At 40.7% G+C, this 19,813-nt stretch overlaps 1 protein-coding gene across 9 annotated transcripts in view; it reads left to right on the top strand.

Annotated features, from left to right (window-relative positions):
• Window positions 1-19,813, top strand: part of ZBTB20 (zinc finger and BTB domain containing 20) — a 913,066-nt gene that overhangs the window by 220,966 nt on the left and 672,287 nt on the right. The gene's annotated exons all lie outside the window — the stretch shown is intronic.

The following is a 19,813-nucleotide window of genomic DNA, read 5'->3' as shown; positions in this document are numbered from 1 at the left end:
GGTCGCAATTGGCCCCAATCACCAGCCAGGCCAAGGGACCCCACCTGTGCACTAATTCATGCACCCAGCCTCTAGTCTGTGAATAATGACAGTTTTACTTTATCTTTTCCAATTTGGATGCCTTTTATTTCTTCTTCTTGTCTGATCGCTATGGGTAGCACTTCTATAGTATTTTGTCGAACAGGAGTGGTGAAAGTGGGCATCCCTGTCTTGTTCCTGTTCATAGGGGAAATGGTTTTAGTTCTTGCCCATTGAGTATGATGTTGGTTGTAGGTTTGTTATATAAGGCTTTTATTATGTTGAAGTATGATCCCTCTATTCCCACTTTGCTGAGAGTTTTTATCAAGAAAGGGTGTTGAATTTTGTCAAATGCTTTTTCTGCATCAATTCATATGATTATGTGATTTTTGTCTCTCACTTTGTTTATGTGATGTATCGTATTTATTGATTTGCGGATATTGTACCAGCCTTGCATCCCCAGAATAAACCCCACTTGGTCATGGTGTATCATCTTTCTAATGTAATGCTGGATCTAATTTGCTAGAATTTTGTTGAGGATTTTAGCATCTATGTTCATCAGGGATATTGGCTTGTAGTTCTCTTTCTTTGTGGTGTCTACCTCGTTTTGGAATTAGGGTAATAATGGCTTCATAGAAAGAGCTTGGAAGTGTGCCTTCTGCTTGAATTTTTTGAAATAGTCTGAGGAGGATAGGTTTTAGTTCTTTGAATGTTTGGTAGAACTCCCCTGTAAAGCTGTCTGGACCAGGGCTTTTGTTTGCTGGAAGATTTTTGATTACTGCTTCAATTTTATCAGTAGTTTATTGGCCTATTCAGATTTTTTTATTTTTCCTGATTGAGTTTTGGAAGCTTGTTTTTTTCTTAGAATATGTCCTTTTCATCTAGGTTGTCCAGTTTGTGGGAGTAGAGTTGTTAGTAGCATTTTTTAAAATAATCCTTTGTATTTCTGTGGGGTCTGTTGTTACTTCACCTCTTTCATTTCTGATTTTATTTATTTGGTCCACTCTCTTTGTTTCTTGGTGAGCCTGGCTAGAGGTTCATCAATCTTGTTTATCCTTTCAAAGAACCAGCTCTTGGTTTTATTGATCTTTCATATTGTTATTTTGGTCTCTATGTCATTTATTTCTGCTCTTTATTATCTCCTTCCTTCTGCTTACTCTGGGCTTTTCTTGTTGCTCTTTTTCTAATTCTTTATGTTGTAGGGTTAGATAATATATTACCATTTTTTCTTCTTTCTTTGAGGTAGTCCTGTAGAGCTTATGAACTTCCTTCTCAAGACTGCTTTCACTGTGTGCCATAGATTTTGGATTGTTGTGTTTTCATTGTCATTTGTTACCATGATGTCATTTATTTCTTCTTTGATCTCTTTGGTAACCCAGTCATTGTGTAGTAGTATGCTGTTTAGCCTCTAAGTGTTTGATTGTTTTTTTCCATTGTTTTTTTTTATGGCCCAATTTCTTTTTGGGAGAGGCCTTGTCAGCAGTTCAGGAGAAAGCCTGACTGCACCCCTGCCCTCTGTTGCCATGCCAATGAGGTTAGAGAAACAAAGAACACTATCCCAGCTCATTCACAGCATTTGGATACAAAGACTCAAAGTTACCTTGTGGTACATATTAAGAACCATTAGGTCTTATGTTAAAATGAACAGGGTTCAGTGAAATGAGAATACAATATTCTGCCCATCCTTTTCAAAGTGAGTTATTCCAACCAGTCCTACCAGTAAGCTGTGAGATAGTCACTTGGCATATCGGGTCTCTCTCTTGCATGCTGTTGATTGAGGCAGATGAGAGTTAAATAGTCTGCATATTTTGGTGCAGTGTCCAATTTATCATGGTTGTTTAAAGTTAACCAAGATTCTTGGCTTCTTAGAATATTGTCAAAATATTGGCTGTTCAGAGTACTTTTAAGGACATAGTTGCTGATGACTAGCTTTCCATTTGATCTTAAGTTTCTTTATTTCCTTCACTTGAAGTTCTTGTAACAATTGAATCAGTTCTAAGCTGAGGGAGGGAAAGGTTAATTTGAAAAAAGCTTCCCTAGTGATTTCACTATGTCTTTCTAGTACAGGATCATTATTTGGCTATATCTGGGATACATACCTTGCTAACTTAAGTCAGCAGAAAACCTTCAGCACAGGGTTTAGTAACAGAGGTGAGCTGAGTATGGTCAATTTTCTGCTGTCATCTTCCTGGTCTGTGTGTTATTTTCATGAATATATATCCACCTGTTTGATTCAAAAGGCCCAGATTTTCCTTCATCCATTGCTTTGGTTTTGTTGTCTTAGTGACAATTGCAGAATACCTTGAGTAATGAATTAGAGATTTATATTTGGGGGATGAAAGTTTACAACCATCCCCCCTTCCTAGGAGCTGAGTTTGATTACATTTAGGCACTCTTTTGTCAATATGCTGGTTGTTCAGAGATATTGGTCTTATTCCGGTAGTAGACCACATTTACTACTAAACCTTTGGAATGATAAATGGATGTTTTAGATCTAGCAATAAAATAAAACCAACACTATTTGCCACCAAACTTTAAAATGGATTTAAACAATTAAGCTTAGTGTGCCACAAACTTTGCCTTTTCCTATTTCACTTTACCAGAACCCTCTTCCAGTTATTTTCCAATCATGTTATTTCATCTATGGAAATACATCTATTTCCTTACAAACAAAGCAAAATAAATGTGTCCCTTTCGCTCCATTATTTTTTGTCCCACTTTACCCAGAAAAACAGATTTTCTAGAAAAGTTGAAATGAGACTTGGAGTGATGGAGTGACAATTGTTTTCCTCTTTCTCTTTTAGAGCCATCATTTCTGACTTGAATTTGGTGACTTATCAGAGCTTAGACCTTCCCTGATAATATAAAAAGCCTTACCTCGAAGACATTTTTGTCATTGAGTTCAGAGTTAAGTAAAAGAGCTAAAATAATGAAGACTTGTCCTACTTGAGTTGGACAGAGTGAAAAAGAAAAACGGTGGTATTTTGTTTTGTTTTGTTTTGTCAGTGTTCTCAGAGAGTGATTGTCATTAAGTCCATGAGGCCAAGATCAAAAGACTGCTCAAAGTGCAATAGTGCAACACTTAGAGTTCAAATCAAGAATTTGGAATGAAGCAAAGCCATGTGGAGAGAAAAAGAAATAAGGTTCTGGCTGAACTCTATGAATAGAACTCAGGAAACTATATCTTGCTTATTTTGGTCTTCAATCACTTGGTACAAGGATAGATATATCTGACTTTTAGTTAGAGTGTACAGGTAGGTAGGAGGAGGCACAGCTATCCTGTCTCTGGCTACTGCAATTTAGGAACTTGCTCAGGAGTCTCTGGAGCTGGAATTGTTAGAATTAATTCACGGTCATGGGGTGGCTCATTGTGTTGGGTACCATGGGGCCAGTGAGGGGCTGAATGCTTCATCTCCTAGTGGCAGTGGCACTGTTCACATCAGGACCCACCTGATCTGGTGGAATAGTTGTGGGATGGAGTCCCAGACTTCCACTTGGCAGCCATGGTAAAATTGGTCTCCTTAGGAATGACTATTAGACCTTCTGTGGTAGAGGAGGTTTGTCAGCAGAAATGGCAGCTGCAAGTAAAGGGACTTTTGTTTTCCCTGTTCTGCAGTGTCAGCCTGGGCAGTGTCGAATCTACCTAGGTTTATCAGATGTTGTTTCAGTCAGAACCCAGTGAAGTTTTCTCTTCTGTTATTTCCTCTAGAGAGTGATTGGCTTCTAATGGTGTATTTGTTGAAGAGTGCACTTGAGGCACCACAAATCTTCTCTTACTTTGGAAGAGACCTATGACTATTTCACTTCCTTTTATTAAAAAACTAGAGGCCCGATGCACGAAATTCATGCAAGGAGCTCAGCCCTTGCAGCCCCGGCTTCGTCCGGAAGGTCATCCAGGTCGTCCAGAAGGTTGTTCAGCTGTCCAGTCTAATTAGCATATTATGCTTTTATTATTATAGATATATTTTTGTTAATTTCAGAGAGGTAGTGACTAGGAGAGAGAGATAAAAACATAAGTGATGAGAGAGAATCATTGATTGGTTGCCTCCTGTACACTCCCTACTGGGGATTGAGACTGCAACCTGGGCATGTGTCCTGACCAGGAATCGAGCTGTGACCTCCTGGTTCATGGATCCATGCTCAAAAACTGAGCCATACTAGCCTGGCTATTTCACTTTCATTGTTCTCATTAAGTATGCTGGAACAGGCACTTAAACTCTCTGTTCGGTTGTGTGGGTCCTTCTTGACTGTAGTCTCAGCTTAACTGATAACTCTCCAAAACAGCTTTTTCAGATCATTGTATCTAAAATAGGACCCTCTTGTTAATCCATAGCACAGTATTATGTTTACTTTTTTCTTAGCATACATGGCTCTAGGAACTTGTAAGTATGTGTGTGTGTGTGTGTGTGTGTGTGTGTGTGCGTGTGTATCAATAATTACATTTATATTAAATGCAATTATTGATATGTTTGGATTTGTCTACCATTTTATATTCTGTTCCCTGTGTTTTCCATTCCTCTGTTTCCCATTTCCTGCCTATTTTGCAGTTATTTAAAAATTTTTAAATTTGTCTATTGTGCTTTTGACTATATATTTTTGGGTAGTTTTTAGGGGTTTTTCTAATGTTTGCAATATTGATACTTAACTTTTCATAGTATTTTCAGAATCAATATTTTATCACTTCAAGTAGAATGCAGAAATCTTGCCACAATATAAACTTTTTACTCTGCAACTTTTGCATTATTGTCAATATCTATATACATTGAAAACCTACCAGTTATTATATTTTTTGCTTTCTACTGTGAAACATCTATATAACAAAAGCCTAAGTGACCATTACGGCAAAATGACCAGAATGGCCAGTCGTTCTGATTGTCATTGACCACCAGGGGGCAGACGCTCAATGCAGGAGCTGCCCCTGGTGGTCAATGTGCTCCCACAGGGGGAGTGCCGCTCAGCCAGAAGCCCGGCTCACGGCTGGTGAGCACAGTGATGGTGATGGGAGCCTCTCCTGCCTCCGTGGCAGCACTAAGGAGCAGCCAGCCGAGCGGTAAGGAGCAGCGAGCAGGCGGGTGGTAAGGAGCAAGGGGTCCTAGACTGCGAGAGGGTGCAGGCCAGGCTGAGGGACCCCCCTCCCACCTGCTCCAGTGCATGAATTTTGTGCACCGGGCCTCTAGAATTTTATAAAACTCAAAAGAAGAATATTTATTATGTTTACTCATGTGCTTATCATTTCTGTTGTTTTTTCTTTATTCTTTTTTAAAAATTTAACTTTATTGTTCAAAGTATCACATATGCCCCCCTTTTTCCCCCATTGACCCCCCTTCACCTGCCCCCAGGCCTACTGCACTATTGTCTGTGTCCATAAGTTCTGCATATAATATGTATATAAGTTCTTTGGTTCATCTTCTAATGGATAATGTTTCTTTCTGGTATCATTTTCCTTCTATCTGGAGAACATCCTTTAGCATTTCTTCTGGAGAAATTCTCTTGGCAACAGATTTTTATTTTTTAGTTCTTTTTTCTCTGACAAGGTGTTTATTTTACTTTGGTCTATAAAGATATTTTAAGTGGGTATAGAATTTTATGTTGACAGTTCTTTTCTCTCAGCACTTTAAAAAAGTTGTGTCATTTCCTTTTGGCTTTTATGGATTCTAATGAGAAATCCATAGTCATTTGAATCATTGTTCCTCTAATGTGTGATTTCCTCTGGATGCTTTCAAGATATCATTTCTTACCTTTAGTTTCCACAGCTTCCTTTTGATATATTTGGACTTGGTTGTTTTGTTTTTATTCTGTTTGGAGTTTTTTATACTTCTTAAATATATAGGTTAATGTATTTTACAAAATTTGAGAAGTTTTCAGCCATTATTTCTTCAAAATTTTTCAGCACTGTACTCTTTCTCCTTTCCTTCTGATCCTCTGATGACATGAATGCTAGACTTCTTGTTCCACAAATCTTTGAACTCCTTTTTATTTTTCCCCTTTGTTCATATTGGATAATTTCAATTGATATATCTTACAGCTCAGTGACTTTTTTCTCTGTCATCGTCATTGTTATTGAGAGCATACAGTGATTTGTTGCTGTTGTTTATTTTATTTTTCTGTTTCCAGACTGTTCCTTGTTGGAACAATTTTATAAGAGCGAATTTAAAATCTTTGCACATAATTTCAACATCTGTCTCATTTCAGTGTTTGTGAGTGTTAATTATCTTTTCTCATGTGTGTTGAGATTTTTCTGGTTCTTCATATGCCTAGTAATTTTGGTTGTTTTCTGGACATTTTTAATATTATGTTATGAGACTTTGAATCTTATTTAAATTCTGTGGAGAATGTTGATGTTTTTGTTTAGGAAGGCAATTGATTTGGTTAGATTTAGGTCATAAGTTACAAGCTACCTTCTGTGATTCCAATGCCAGTTTTATTTTTAGTGTTTGTCAGATCTCTCCTTCATGTGTGCCAGTGGCCAGTCTTGGACCTACGCACTGGTCTTTTAATTTAGTTGTAATTTCTTTTGTACACTGATTAAAAACAGATCCATGTATGTGCAGGTCAGGATGAGCCCAGAATTTTATAACTTTATGGGGTTACTTTCTTAAGCTCTTTTCTCCCCATGATATTTTTTAGGTCCCTAGAGTTTCCCTTTGTGGTCCTCCAGCCAATAAGCTGAGGCTTAATTTACTCCACTCTCATGCACATTTCTTTTACTGTACCCATGGAACAAGTTGTGAGAGGACAGAGAGAGAAACATGAAAGCAACGAGAGTTCACCAACCCGCTTGTGACCACAATTGTATTTTAAGCTATTTTTAAAAAAATAGATTTTTTTAAAAAAAATATATTTTATTGATTTTTTTACAGAGAGGCAGGGAGAGGGATAGAGAGCTAGAAACATCGATGAGAGAGAAACATCGACCAGCTGCCTCCTGCACACCCCCCACTGGGGATGTGCCCGCAACCAAGGTACATGCCCTTGACCGGAATCAAACCTGGGACCCTTCAGTCCGCAAGCCGACGCTCTATCCACTGAGCCAAACCGGTTTCGGCTAAAAAATAGATTTTTATTGATTTCAGAGAGGAAGGAAGAAGGAGAGAGATAGAAACATCAATGATGAGAGAATCATTGATTGTATTCTGGGGATCGAGCCTGCAACCTGGGCCTGTGCCCTGACTGGGAATTGAACTGTGACCTTCTGGTTCGTAGGTCAATGCCTAACCATTTAGCAACACCAACCAGGCTAAGCTATTTTTAATGAAATGTTTTATTGCAATAAAACATAAATATAAAAATGGGCAGAAATCTTAAGCATATACCTAGGTGAATTTCCCAAAAGTCAACATACCCAAGTAAGCAGTACCCAGACCGATAAACAAACCATTGCCATACCACAGAAGTCCTTTCATGTCTCCTTCCACTCCTACTCCCCCGGGATAACTTATCTATTATATATAATAGAAAAGTTTTGACTTTTTGAATAATATATAAATAAAATCATGTGATATATCTTCTTTGCTTATGTTTGTGAGATTTATTCATGTTGTGTTACTTCTATGTGTAGTTTTAGACTTTAAAATACATTTTTTTTACCTTATAATATTCCTGTATATGAATATATCACAATTTTGTTTTAAGCTATTCTTCAGTAGATGGACATTTGGTCATTTATAGTTTACCGCGGACCACTGATTGGCGACTGCTGTTAGTGCATGTTTTGTGGTACATGTCTAAGTATTTCTTTTTTTTTAAATATATATCTTATTGATTTTTTACAGAGTGGAAGGGAGAGGGATAGAGAGTTAGAAACATCGATGAGAGAGAAACATCGATCAGCTGCCTCCTGCACACCCCCCACTGGGGATGTGCCCGCAACCAAGGTACATGCCCTTGACTGGAATCGAACCTGGGACCCTTCAGTCCGCAGGCCGACGCTCCATCCACTGAGCCAAACCGGTTAGGGCCATGTCTAAGTATTTCTGTTGGATATATACCAAAGGGTGATAATGACGATGTGCCTATGTTCAGCTTTAGTAGATACTGACAAAAGTTTCCAAAATGATTATAGCGATTTCTTTTTTTTAAAATTGTTTTTATTGATTTCAGAGAGAGAAATGGAGGAGAAAGAGATAGAAACATCAATAATGAGAGAGAAACATCCATCAGCTTCCTCCTATAGGCTCCCTACTGGGGATCAAGCCCTCAACCTGGGCATGTGCCATAATTAGGAATTGAACAGTGACCTCCTGGTTCTTGGGTTGATGCTCAACGATGGAGCCACACCAGCCAGGCCAATTTCTACTCTTGGTATCAGTATATGAGATTGTCAGTTGCTCTAATCCTTGACAACACTTAGTATTAGCTGTCTTTTTAATTTTAGCTTTTCTGGTATATGTGGCATGGTAGTGCATTATGATTTTAGTTTGCATTTTTTAAGTTGCTGATGAAATTCAAAATCTTTTCATGTGTTTATTTTCTGTTTAGATATCATTTACTATAATGCATGTGTTGAAGTTTATTGCTCACCTTACAGTTGGGTTTGTTACTATTTCTGTTATTGAGTTGTAGGTGTTTCTTCATATAGTGTGAATATATGTCCTTTATCAAATATATATATATATTACTTCTGTCTTCTCTTACTCTGAGACTTGTCTTTTCATTCTTGTACTAGAGGCCCAGTGCACGAAATTTGTGCACGGGTAGGGTCCCTAGGCCTAGCCGGCGATCAGGGCCTATCGGGACCTTCCTTCCCCCAGCTGCTGGCTTCTGGCCAGGGCCTTCCTTCATTCTGTGCCGCCCCCTGGTGGTCAGCGCACATCATAGTGAGCGGTCGAAATCTCGGTCAGTCAAGCTCACGAGGGGACAATTTGCATATTAGCCTTTTATTATATAGCATAATTTCTTTCAATAAGCAATTTTTTCCATTTTCGTTAACTTTAATTTATATTCTCTTATTTTATACTTAGTGCTTTTTATATCCTGTTTTAAAAAGGAAAACCTCTGTCTACCACAAGATCATGAAGACATTTTTGTTGTTGTTATCTTCTTGAAATTTTATCATTGGTATTAACATTTAGGTCTGCATTACAAAGACTTCATTTGTTTTTGTGTGTGAGTAAACTATGAGGTGAGGATTGGGGTGGATAGGATTCATTTAATTTATTTGTTTGTTTTTTTTATTTTTGATGGGGTATCTAATTGACCTAGTAGCATTTGTTGACAATTTGTCCTTTCCCCAGGTACTTCAGGAGTGTCTTTATCATAATTCAAGTACTTACATATTTTTGGGTATACTTCTGAACTCTCTTCAGTTGCATTGGTTTATTATTATTATCCTTTTATTAATAATACATTGCTATTGCTAATTAATATGGATTTAGAAGTGTTATACCTGGTTTTATAAATCATTTAGATTTGTTCTTCTATAGTTTTGGTTATTCTTGGTATCATGTTTCAATCAAAATTTTGGAGTTTTCTTGTCAGTATCCACAAAATAGAATTTTATGGGATTTTGATTGCAATTTCATTTTGGAAAAACTAGTATCCAATCTATAAATGCATTATATTTACCACTTAGTTTAGTCTTCTGTAATTTTTCTCAGGATTGTTTCATAGTTTTTTTGTGCAGAGGACTTGCATACTTTTTGTTAGATTTATGCCCAGTATTCAATTTTATTTTATGATTTTATAAAGGATATTGTTTTAAGTTTCATTTTTAAAATGCCTGTTGCTAGTATACAGTATAAGAAAAAAACTCATTTATATATATTTGTTCACCATGTAGCCACAGATCTTGCTATATTCATTTATTATTTTTATTATATTCTATGGTTTCTTTAGGAATTTTTAGAACACGATCATATTTTCTGTGAATAATTACAGTTTGATGTCTAAATTTCCATGCAATATACCTTTATTTTTCATAGCTTTATTGAGATATAATCCTATCTAATAAAGAGGGAATATGCTAATTGACCCTCAAGCCATTGCAAAGATGGCGGCGCCCACAGCCAATAAAGATGGGATATGCTAATTCACTGCCACGCCCTCAAAGGTGGTGGCGCCCACAGCCACAAGATGGTGACGCCCAGTCCACTCAGCCCCGCCGGAGTGGCAGGTGCACAGCAAGGCTGGGCCTGCCCCCAGGTGAGCACGGCCTTGCCACGTGCCTGCCTTCGGAGTCCCCCAGTCCCCTCAGCCCCCCAGCCACCCAGAGCTGGCCTGAGGTGCAGGCAAGCCTTGGATGGTGGCTGCCCAGCTGCCCAAGGCCGGCCCGAGGCATAGGCAAGCCTCAGAGGGTGGCTGCCCAGCCGACGCCCGAGGCTCAGGCAAGCCTCAGATGGCAGCTGTCCAGCCACCCAGGGCCAGCCTGAGGTGCAGGCAAGCCTCAGACAGTGGCTGCCCAGATGCCCAGGGCCGCCTGAGGCTCAGGTAACCAGGGCCGGCCGAGGCTTGCACTGCCAGCAGTGGCAGCAGCAGAGGTGTGATGGGGGTGTTCCCTTACCCTGATTGCCGGGTCGCCTCTGCCCCTGAGGGCTTCCGGACTGTGAGAGGGGGCAGGCTGGGCTGAGGGAACCCACCTCCAGTGCATGAATTTTCATGCACCGGGCCTCTAGTTGACATATAAAACTGTATAGGTGTAGTTGTACAATTAATGATTTAATATCCTTATATGTTGTGAAATTATCACTATAGTTGGGTTAGTTAATACCTTCATAACCTGACATAATTATCATTTCTTTATTTTTTATTTTTTTAATGAGAAAATTTATGATCTACTTTCTTAGCAATTTTCAAGTATACTGTACAGTACTGTCATGTTAAACCCCTATAATTTATTTATTTATTTTTAAAATTAATCTTATTGAGATTATTACGGATGTCCCTCTTTTTTACCCCCATAGCTCCCCTCTACCCAGTTCCCACCCCACCCCAGGCCCTTGCCACCCTATTGTCTGTGTTGTCCATAGATAATGCATACATGCATATAAAATCTTTTCCTAATCTCTTCTTACACCCGCCACACCACTTTCCTTCTGAGAATCGTCAGTCTATTCCATTTCCATGCTCCTGATTCTATTCCATTCACCAGTTTATTCTGTTCATCAGACTTTTTTATTCGTTTGATTTTTAGATTCAATTGTTGATAGATATGTATTTGTTACCAATTTGTTGTTCATATTTTTTATCTTTACCTTCTTAAAAAATACCCTTCAGCATTTTATATAATACTGGTTTGGTGGTGATGAACTCCTTTAACTTTTTCTTGTCTCTGAAGCTCTTTATCTGACCTTCAACTCTAAATGATAGCTTTGCTCGGTAGAGTAATCTTGGTTGTAGGTTCTTGCTATTCATCACTTTGAATGTTTCTTGCCACTCCCTTCTGGCCTGTATAGTTTCTGTTGAGAAATCAGTTGACAGTCCTATGGGCACTCTCTTGTAGGTAACTAACTGCTTTTCTCTTGCTGCTTGTAAGATTCTCTCTTTGTCTTTTGCTCTTGGCATTTTAATTATGATGTATCTTGGTGTGGTCATCTCTGGGTTCCTCTTGCTTGGGCTTCTTTGTGCTTCCTGGACTTGTAAGTTTATTTCTTTCATCAGGTAGGGGAAGTTTTCTGTCATTATTTATTCAAATAAATATCTTGCTCTCTCTTCTTCTGGCACCCCCATAATTCAGATGTTGGTATGCTTGAAGTTGTCCCAGAGGCTCTTTATCCTAACTTCATATTTTTGGATTATTTTTTCTTTTAGCTCTTCTGGTTGGGTGTTTTTCTTCCTCATATTTCAAATAATTGATTTGATTCTTGGGATCCTCTAGTCTACTGTTGAATCCCTGTATATTATTCTTTATTTGAGTCAGTGTATGCTTAATTTCTGACTGGTCCTTTTTCATGTGTTTGGCTTTCTCACTAAGGTCCTTGAAAGTCTCTCTAAGTTTGTTGGAGGTTTCTAGAAGATTCTTGAGTAACCTTATAACTGTGGTTAGGAACTCTATATCCAGTAATTTGCTTTCTTCCATTTCTTCCATTTCTTTAATTTGTGACATGTTTCTTTGTCTCTGCATTTTGGCTGCTTCCCTCTGTTTGTTTCTATGTATTGGGTAGTTGCTAAGTCTCCTTGAGTTGATAGAGTGGCCTTGTGTAGTAGGTGTACTCTAAGTCCCAGTGGCCCAGTCTCCCCAATCACATGAGGTGGACACTCTAGGTGCCCCCCTTTGTGGGCTGTGTGCACAGTCTTGTTGTAGTTGAGCCTTGATTGCTGTTGGTATCACTGTGCGGAATTGACCTCCAGACCAATTGGCACTGGGGACCAGCTGGGACTATAGTGGGAAAGCTGCTGCACAGGAGACACCCTTATGGGGCAGGACTTGCTTCAGTGGGGCTTTGCTGCTCACTGAGTCTGCCCCTTGAGTGTGTTGTTTATGGATGTGAAGAGTTGTAATCTGGTATGGTCTGACACTGACTACTGGGTACACTGGCTCTTGGGTCTCCAAAGAGGTGCAAAGTCAGCCATTGCCTGGGGCCACCCAGCAGGAGCTACAGAGAGATCTGCAGATTCCTCCTCTTTGTATCGTATTTGGAAGTGTTCAGACGAGGCCTAGCTGTGAAGCAAGGCAGGCTGGTGCTGATGCCAAGTCTTGGGCCTTTTATTGATAGGTCTGGGCTCCTTGACAGGTTTTGTTTGATAGGTTTTAGCCTGAGCAAGGATAGGCCATTCATATGAAAAAGCCAGTGAACACAGCTTGGGTGGGGTTGTACATTGGGTGGGGTGGGTCCTCAGGGAATCACCAGGGCTGGGCAAACAGAAATGGCTGCCAGTCAGCCCTGCAACCCTGGAGGTCACAGCACGGGAACAATGACCATTGCAAGCACCTCCATGTGGGAGAAAGCTGCCCCGGAGTTCCTGGCCTGATGCCAGACAGTCCAGTTTCTCCTCCTATGTGTCTGGGTCCCCCAGAGCCTTGCCTGGCACTGGAGCTCAGATGAAGCAGGAGCTTGTAAATTCAGTTTGTGGTGCCGGCTTTTTAAGAGGAGCAGCTGTGTCACTCAGCCCAAATCCGCACTGGTTTTTACAGCCCATAGTTCTTACTGTCCGTAGGGATTTATTTCCCCAGCTCTGGGACCCTGTGCTTCAAGTCTGGTGTAGGGCTGGGACATCATAGCTGCTCCGGATGATCTCCACAGAGGTGATCTCCCGCCTGATTAAGAAAAGCAGCACACGTGGATGCTGGACCAGCCCTTCCATGTCTCTGCACCTCCTACCAGTCTCCATGATCGTTGTTCTGTATTTTAATTGTAATTTTGATGTGGTTGTGGAAGACAGTGAGTACAAGCATTTGCCTATGCTGCCATCTTGGTTCTCCCCCTGTAATTTATCTTATAACTAGAAGTTGGTGCCTTCCATATAACTTTAAATTTTATTTCTTGACTTGTTACATTATGTAGGATTTCTAGGACATTACTGAATGGAATCGTAATGTCTGCTCTAGATTTTTTCTTTTAAATTTAAAATGCCATCTATCATCCTATGTAATAAAAGCCTAATATGCAAATTGTCCCCTTGGGTGGTCCTTCGACCCAGAGTTCCACCGGGAGACCTGGAGTTCGACTGCTCGCTATGACACCCGGGGGTGGCCTTGAACATGGCAGGCATTGGTGATGCAGTGCTGGCAGCAGGTGGCAGTGGAGGCATTGCCAGCCCAGATAGGCCCCGAAGAGAGTGGGACCGCGACAGGATGGTAGAGCAGGTGAGTGGGCGGTGCCAGGCCACGGTGGGTGTGAGCAGGGGCCTTATCGCCCCACCCATCGCCCCACAGACAGCGACCAGTGGCAGCGGCGGGTGGCAGGGCCACCACCCAGCTCCCATACACTGAGGGAGCCAGGTGGGGGGCCTGGCCCCAATCGATCGCCCCACAGACCAGATGGTAGAACAAGTGAGGAGGCGGCACCAGACCAAGGTGGGGTGCCAGGTGGGGCTGTGGGGCTGTGAGGCTGGGGGTGCGAGCTAGGGCCCGATCTCCATAGGCCACCCCGAGGGACCCCACCCATGCATGAATTTGTGCACCGGGCCTCTAGTATATATAAAAGCCTAACTGACCGGCTGACCATTGAACTGTTTCACCATTCTACCGGTCGCTATGACGCACGCTGACCACCAGGGGGCAGACACTCAATGCACGTCCATGGAAACGTGGAACAGACTGATGAATCTCAGAGGGAAGGGGGCGGGAGGAAGAGATTAACCAAAGATCTTATATGCATACTAGAGGCCCGGTGCATGGATTTGTGCATGGTGGGGTCCCTCGTCCTGGCCTGTGGGGATTGGGCTGAAACTGTCTTTTCGACATCCCCCAAGGGGTCCTGGATTGCGAGAGGGCACAGGCCAGGCCGAGGGACCCCACTGGTGCACGAGTCCATGCACTGGTCCTCTAGTATTGAATTAGTTCCTTTTGATTCTTCAGTTTGTTGAGTTGGTTGTGTGTTTGTGTGTGTTTAAATCATGAAGGGGTATTGAATTTTATCACATACTTTTATGGAGCTATTTGAACTCATAAAGATTTTTCCTTTAATATATTAATGTGGTAAATTCAGTTATTTAAAAAAACTGTTAATCCACCCTTGCGTTCCTAGAATCAACCCAACTTGGTGTTGATGTGCTATCCTTTAAAAAAACACACAGGGAACTGAAATGAGTTTGCTCATATTATTTTAAAGATATTTCTGTGCAGTGAAGGCTTGGGGAGAAGGTGGGGGTAGAGAGGAGGGGATTATTGAGGTGGGAGGGTGACATTTGAAATACTTTCAACAACAAAGATAGTAAAAAATAAATAAAGTATTTGTTGATAGAAAAAAAGATATTTATGTGTATATTCAATAGATAGATTGGCCTGAAATATTATTTTTAGGACCCTTATCAGGTTTTGTTTGCACAGTCCTACTATTCTCATACAATGAGTTGGAAAGTATTCATTTTTTTTTCTACTCTTAGAGTAATTTGTGTATGATTAGTGCTATTTTTTTTTTCTTTAGGTACTTGCAAGAATTTACCTTTTTGGGCCAGAACTGGCTTCTGGCTTTATGGAAAGGTTTTAAATTAAATATTAAATTTGGGCCAGAAGTTTTTCTTATGGAAAGGTTTAAAATTATTCAGTTTTTTTAAAGATATACAAAAAGATATACTGAGAGAGACATGTTAAAATTTTCTATTATGGTTGTGAATTTGTCTCTCTCCTTTTCTATTGTTTTTACCTTTGTAAAGTTATATTATTATGAACAAATTTAGAATGGTAATATCTCCCTAGTACGAGCCACGGTTTGCCGCTCTGTTGACTAATGAGTTTGCCAACCAGTCATATACTACCCTTTACCTCTTTGCACACAGTATGCCACAATTGCCTAATCCTCACAGCTTCCAACTACATGGTAACATTTAGTCTAGTTCAGTGGTCGGCAAACTCCTTAGTCAACAGAGCGGCAAACCGTGGCTCGCGATCCGCATGTGGCTCACGAGCCATGGTTTGCCGACCACTGCCCTAGTAGATTAGCAAGTACCTCTTTTCATTATTAAATAATCTTCTTGTCCTATATCTTGTCTTAAATTATACTTAGGCTATTATAATATATAGCTATACTAGCTTTCCAAAAGAAAGTGATGACCGACTAGTAATTTTTTTAACCTTTTACTTTCAACTTTTCTGTATGCTTATATTTAAGACTAGAGGCCCGGCGCATGAAATTTGTGTGTGGGTATGGTCCCTAGGCCTGGCCTGCAATCAGGGCCTTCTTACCCAGCTGCCTGCAGCCGGTCCAGCCCCCCGCCGCCACCCACCCCCATTTTCCTGTTCACCATTAGGTGATCAGAGCCTGCCAGCCAGGGGGAGGAACTGAGAAGTCGGCCATTCGCCTACACGCTGGCCCACCCCTCGCCCCAGATTACCCTCTGTGTGTGGGGCCACTGGTGGGGTGGGGACCTTGGCCTGGCACCACCCACATCCTCCGCCACCCACCCCTGGTTCCTCGTTTGCCATTGGGCGATTGGAGCCTGCTGGCTGGAGAAAGGTGCCAAGAGGTGGTCAATGCACCTTATAGTGACTGGTCGAGTGGTCGTTCTGGTCGTTCCGCCATTAGGGTCAATTTGCATATTGCCCTTTTATTGTATAGGATAGAGGCCCGGTGCATGGGTGAGGGCCGGCCCACCTGCCCTGTTGGGAGCCCCAGATCAGGGTGGGGGTCCCCGCTGGAGGGTGGGGCTGGCTGGGGCCAGAGACTAGGAGTGGTTTGCTGACCGGCCCCACCTATGATCGTGGTGGGGGTCCCTGCTGGGGGGCAGGACCGGCAGGGGTGAGGGTCCATGGGCTGTTTGCATGCCAGCCACGGGCCCGATCTGGATGGAGGTCCCCACTAGGGGGTGGGGCCAGCCGGGGTGAGGGGCCAGGGGCAATTTGCTGGCCGGCCCCACCCCTCATTGGGTGGGGGTCCCCGCTGGGAGCTGGTGCTGGCTGGGGCAATGGGCTGCGGGTCATTTATAGGCCAGCCATGCCCCCAATTGGGGTGGGGGATCCTCACTGGGGGGCAGGGCCGGCCAGGGTGAGGGGTGGCAGTCGTTCTGGTCTCTGGTCATTATGCTGTTTTGGTCACTGGGCTTTTATTATATAGGATGTGTTCCTTCTGAATAGCATATTGTTGTTGTTCTTAATTTGCAGTCTAACAGTATTTGTCTTTCAAGTACAATATTTAGTCAGTTTGCATTAAATACAATTAGTAATATTTGTATATTTAATTTTATCATCTTACTGTATTTTTTACTTTTTCTACATTTTTTTGTTTCCCATTTCTCCCTTCTTAACTTCCTCATTATTAGGCTATACTTTTATTTCATTCCCCTTATTTTACCTTACTAAGCTATATTTTTAATTTTTTTCATTGTTATCTAAATAAAGCCTATTATAAATAACTAGAGGCCTGGTGCACGAATTCATGCATGGGGGTGGGGGAAGGACCGTGGGAGGTTGGCCGCTGGCCCAGAGGAGGGAGCTTGCCCTTGGTCTCCCTGGGAAAGGGGCTGCATCCACCGCCACCCACCCCTGGTTCCCCTTCCCAGCTCGGGCCTGAGGGTCCAGAGGGGTTGGGAGAGGAGGCTACGATCGTGGGGCCAGGAGCAGAAGGAATGGATGCCAGACACCACTGCCGCCATCAGTACCCTGCCACCATGCAGTTCTCTGCCCCCACTCCTTCCTTCACCACCGTGCCACCACCACACAGGGTGGGCAGCCCCTGGGGAAGGGAGAGGACAGGAGGGAGACAAACCCTTATGTCCAGGGCTGACTTTCAATAGATCACAGTGAGGGAGCTGCTCTGCTACGTATGCAGCCCCTACCCAGAAGCAGGTCTTTACTAATGGTTTAGCACCAGGGGCAGATGGGGCCGGCTGGCCTGGGAGAGGGGCCTTGGGAGCTCACTGACCACCGGGGGGCAGCTCCTGCATTGAGTGTCTGCCCCCTGGAGGTCAGTGCATGTCATAGTGATTGGTCAACTGGTCATTCCAGTCATTCTGTCGTAATGGTCACTATAGGCATATGTGTGTGTGTGTGTGTGTGTGTGTGTGTGTGTGTGTCTATATATATATATATATATATATATATATATATATATATATATATATATGGATTCCTTTTATCTCTTTCCAGTAAGTAAAGTGTATTTGTTCCCCTCTCACAATTTTTGCTATTGTCCTGTATTCTAATCCTTCAGGTGCTCTAATTCCTATATATAATAAGCTTACATATCTACTTGAATTTATTTTTTTTTAATTCCCACCTAAGGATATGTTTTTGTTGATTTTAGAGAGAGAGGAAGGAAGAGAGAAAAAATATTGATGTGAGAGAGAAACATTGATTATTTGCCACCCATATGCACCCTGAGTGGGAATCAAACTTGCAACCTAGGAGTGTGCCCTGACTGGGAATCGAACCCACAACCTTTTGGTGCATGGGGCGATGCTCTTACCAACTGAGCTACTCAGCCAGAGCTCTTCCTGAATTTCTATCTCATGGTCTGAGATAATTTTCCTTCTACCTGAAAGATATCCTTTACTATTGTTAAATTTTGTTCTCAGTTTTGTTTTCTTGAAAATATTTTCTTTTTGGCCTTCATTTTGAAGGCTGGTTTCATTTGTTATGGAATTCTAGGTTGGCAATTAGTTTTTAAAAGCATGTTAAAGTTATCATTGCTTTGTTTTCTGATTTCCATTGTTTTTCATGAGAAATCAGCTATCAAATTTACTACTTCTTAGAAAGTAATGCATTTTATTTCTCTGACACTTTTGAGATTTCTTCTCTGATTTTATTTTAAGAAGTTTCGTTAAAAATGTATGTCCTTTTGTGTCAGTTTCTTTTTATTTATCCTGTTTGGAGTTCTTAGACATTCTTGAATATATGGATTGATAGGTTTTGTCAATTTGAAAAATTCTTGATCATTATTGTTTTGAATATTTTTCTACCTATTCTTTCTACCATTTCCTTCTGGAACTGGAATTATTTGTATGTTAGACATTTTTCATTATAACCCTGTCCCATCTATCTTTTTTCTTATCTTTTCCATTCTTACTCCTTTTTTGTTTTAGTCTGGCTTTTTTTAAATTGACCTATTTTCAAGATCATGAATCCCTTCTTTTTTTGTGTCTAATCTGCTATTATTAAATCAAGTGATGGTAATCTTAATTTCAGTTATTTTATTTTTAAGGCTAGAATATAATTTAACATTTTTATAGATCCTTGTTCTTTGGTAATTCTCAATTTCCCCCTTCATGTTTCAAACTATATTAATCATAGTGTTTAAATGTCTGTACCAGTTATTTTCTTGTTGTATTATCTTTTGAATTTGTGTTTATTTTTTTCCTCTTAGATTTTTTGTAATTTGATCATAACTCCTGGCATCCCTGATGCTTTTGTATATGAAAAACTGAGAAGGCTTTGTGTGATACATTTTTCCAAGAAGGATTTAATTTTCTTCTTGAAAATAACTAGTATAAAGGTAATTCACCTTAATCTAATCAGGGATTAAGATTAAAAATTGTGTTTCTACCATTGTGATGACTAATTTCTTTCTGCTTTGCCCTTCCTCCTATAAATAGCCATTTACAGGTTCAAATAAAATTCTGGAATGATTTTGAAGTAGTTCGTAAACACCAGTTTTTTACTTCTTGGGAACAAAAGAACATAAAACCTTGGTATTGAACATTATAATATTTTAGTATTCAGGTTGATGTTTTCTGCTTGATTTTGTGTTTTTCACCCCATGAAAAGGAATCTGAAAATGCCCCAGGGGTTAAAAGTGAAAAATGATACAGGTTTCACCTCATTGCATTTACCTTCTGTCCAGGATCTTGGCTCCTCATGTTGTGGCTATCTTGACAGCTACAAAGTACACTTTTTGCCTTTCTCCTCTCTATTAGACTACTTAATGTTCTTATCCAGAGCTTTGTGCTCTATCAGTCCTGTGCTACTTAGGAATCACTAAATGATTGAGTGTAAAAGTGGTAGATATTATATGGCTTACTTCAATCATTTCCCTTTTTTTTTTTTTACTGTATCTTGAGTTTTAAGTTGAAACCACTTTGGTTGGTTCCTGGTGCCTTCAAATAGTTTTTAAATTAGTTTATTTTATTCAACCTTTATAGTTTTGATCAGCAGGAGGGATGTTTTGATACTAGGCATGCTATCATAGTAGCACTGGGTGTTGTCTCTTTTTAAAAAAAATATATTTTATTAATTTTTTTACAGAGAGGAAGGGTGAGGAATAGA

This window comes from Plecotus auritus (assembly GCF_963455305.1).
Source record: "Plecotus auritus genome assembly, chromosome: 2".
Lineage (NCBI taxonomy): Eukaryota > Metazoa > Chordata > Mammalia > Chiroptera > Vespertilionidae > Plecotus > Plecotus auritus.
Note: the sequence above shows the minus strand (reverse complement) of the source record. Positions and strands in the feature narration are given on the sequence as shown.